The sequence below is a fragment of the Panthera leo genome, chromosome C1, assembly GCF_018350215.1.
Source record: "Panthera leo isolate Ple1 chromosome C1, P.leo_Ple1_pat1.1, whole genome shotgun sequence".
In the NCBI taxonomy this organism is placed as follows: domain Eukaryota; kingdom Metazoa; phylum Chordata; class Mammalia; order Carnivora; family Felidae; genus Panthera; species Panthera leo.
Window position 1 is genome coordinate 29454757 of NC_056686.1, and position 3570 is coordinate 29458326.

The window sequence follows — 3570 nt, forward strand, 5'->3', positions numbered from 1 at the left end:
GATGGAAACTGTAATTATGAAGAAGTAATTGCATTTGGGAAATATTTTATCCTTTTTTAAACGTTGAAGTACAGTGATGGGATGTACTTTTAAGGGAGAGCCAACAGGATTTGATGACATACTGAATGAAGGATATGAGAGAGGAAGAGTCAAGAATGCACCAAGGGGTGGTCTTGCAAAATGGAAAAGAGTGGAAAATAGATCCAGATCTTATCTGAGAACTTAGAAGAACAGACATACTGGCTCTCTTTTTTATGGCTCTGATTCCAGGCCAAAATCCTTCCATCTACACCCTTCCCCACCAGGCCTGCACAGGGTGACTCCAATGAGCTGCCCACCTTTGCCCCAGAACTGCTGCTCTTGACTTCCTTCTGGAGTGTCATCCTGGCTTTTTCTGCTAAACCGTTGCCTGGTACCTGAATGTTGGATGTTATCCATCCATCCATCCAACCATCCGTCCATCATCAAATGTAAGAACCTATCATGTGCAAGACACTGATCGAGGTACAAGAGTAACAGCAGCAACCAAGATAGCTATGGTCATTGCCCTCAGAGCTTAATTAAGCTTTCTCTGGACACTCATGCTAAGAAACCATCTATCTACCTACTTACCTGTATACCTAGTTCCGTGCCATTTGTAATTTAACCCTGCTAATCATTCAGGGGAGATCTGGGTGGCTCTTGGTTTTACCTCTCCCACCCCCTATCATGTCTTTGACAACCAGATGCTCAGTTACTATAGTAACTGGAAGAATTGGAAGCCCTCAGAGAAATGCATCTTAGGCACAGAATTGTTTCCAACCTTCTTCACAAACCACACATTCCATGGGTTTCTACAGAAGGCTAAGGAAGACATTTGAGAACACCAGTGAAACTCTTTCCAACTACTCACCTGTGTTATCTTGGAACCCCAACTAGCATGACCCAGGCTGATGTGCTGATAAGGGGTATTGGGACCTAGAATTTGACCCATCCACTAGAGAGAGGCCATGACTATGAAGAGCCAAGTGCAGTTTCTGAAAGGAAGTCTAATCAGGGAGGAGGTCGTAGAGGTAGGGGGAGGATTCCATTCAGGTAGGCAGCACCCAATATCACCTGAATGGGAAACTGAGAAATATTGCCCTTTTCTTAGGACAAGTTCTGACCGTCCAGAACCTTCAATGAGGCCATCTGTTGGTAGTCAGGGCACAGCTTGGGAAATGCCCAGGTGGTGACGTGAACATTCACACATAGCTTTGGACTGCTCGTGGCTTTGGGACTTCAAAGACCCTTTTGAACCATTAGCTCGTCACTCCACACACTGAGGGTTTGAGCACAATTATCCCTCATTATATAGACCACAAAGCAGGTGCTTTGAGAGCTAGGGCAGAGTTGCAAGTCTTCCTGGTCTTTAGTCATATCCCTAAAGCTACTGCTTCTGCCAAACAGAATCCTGTAGGCCACGCTGCCTTGCCGTGGGAACTGGACAGCGTTGGATCTATGAAAGGTGGAAAATGGAAATGAGCCCCAAAGCCATCCTCAGATACTGAGGCTTTGTGCCAGACCCTTGGGTGATTACATCAGTACAGCAGCATCTCCTTTAATCCTCTGTGGGGAGCAGGGATCATTACTCTTGTCTCCCAATGTATGGAGGATACAGATGGGCTTAGAGAGGTAACACAGCACCATCCACTCTCTTCCTAGAATCCACAGACATGGATTTGAATCTTGACCCAACCACTTACAGGAGAAATGTTTGAGAAAGTTGAGAAAAATCTCTGACGCTCAACTTTCTTAACCAAGAATACCATTTCAGAGGGTTGGGGTGGGGATTAAAATGATCTAGAATATGGAAAGTTTCTGGCATGTAGTAGGTATCAGTCTACATTTATGCCCGCCCAACTCCCATGGATTCTGGGGAAGCCACACTAGGCCGGGGCGGGGAGGGGGGAGGGAAGGCCTTCTTACCCAAGTGATCATTCATAATTTGAAGAGGCCAAGTGGCAGGGCTCATGGGAAAGGGGTGGGTGGCATGTAGGGCCGCCAGACTTAGCAAATGAAAAATGCAGGATGCCCAGTTCAATTTTAATTTAATTTTAATTTCAGATAAACAACACGTAATTTTGTCATTAAGTATGTCCCACCTGGCCCACCTGGATTTTATATGGCACAAAAATGTGGGCTGCAAACCAGATTGGGATGGGTTGCTCACGTCCTAGAGCAAGCAGCTCCTGTTCAGGTTTCTGATGAAAGATGTTGAAGGAGCAGGGCAGGGCACGGCTTGCAGGGACCACCCCCTCTAGGTGCTCAGGCTGGGCCCAAAGGGCTTCACAAAAGAGTAATTGACTAGCAATTATCATCAGTTAGAGGCTCTGGGCGCAGGCCTTTTTAGCAGAGAAGTGGATTCTAGTTCTTAAAAGGATTTGCTGACTGGAACAAATGCCTTTCCTAATCAGTACAAATTGTTCCTTTAAGCAGGAGAGGGCCGTGAGTCCCTTCTTCCAGTGAATGTGGAGGCAGCATTATTTCTGGGGGTTTCTGCTTTTGCTCTTCCTTCTGGGGCGCATGATGATGGTAGAGAAGGTGAGTTCGGCGTTGGGGTGGTTGAGAGGACCTCTGGGAGTGTCTTGGCTCACCCAGAGTCTCAGGACTAGAGCCAGCTGATTTAAGAAGAGCCCCTGCCTTTATAAACTGTGTGCCAAAGGACAAGTTCTTAATCCCTTTGGACACAAGTTTCTCACATGTAAATGGGAATAGTGATCAGTCCTGCCCCACTTCACAGAACCGACCTGACTGTCAAATAGGAGACGGTGTGTTTGCCAGGCTTCCCCGGTGGAGAGGCCCCTGTCCCCGTCCGCAATCCTGCCTCTCCACTTCCCCATCCTTTTCGTTTCCAGAAGTTTGAGAAACGGACTTGCACCCAAGCCATCCAGAACTGGAAAAGCAAAACCCACACCGGAACCCAGCTGATCCTATGTTTACGCTCCTCCTGTCCTTCCCCTGCATTATATGCAAGCACTCATGGCTCAGTGGGGTTTGTCCCTTTGGGTCCCATCTGTAGTTTAGGGGCAGAAATACCCGTGTCCGTTGATGTCATGTTGGAGTTCTTCTGACTTTCTCCGATTTCCACCTTGGTCACTAGGATGTCCTTTCCAACCTTCTGCCCCAGGCTGAGCTCGGCCTTGCCCACTCCCAGCGGCCCCTCACCCCGGCCTGCTCTCAGCCATGCCTTTCCGATCTGTGTCCCTTTGCTTAGGCAACTGGCGGAAGGGAAGGGAGGCCAAAGCTGATGCAATCCTGAATCTAGAAGGACCCCTTCTAGTCAGAGAGGCTGGAATCCCTGCAACACTGTTGGGCTTGCTTTGAAGCTGTGCTGACCAGGATTGTTACGTGACCCCCAATGAGACTCTTGGGTGGCCCAGGGAGACAACCAGTTCTCGTGACTGGAGAAAGGAGAGGGTAGACAGGAAGCTTCTGCATTAGGATAGGTACCCTTGCTCTCTCAAAGGGAGGGGTCGTTTGCCCAAAGATTTAGACTAAAGTCGTCCTAAATCTGATAAAGAGTGTACGTTACAGAACATCCTGAGAAAA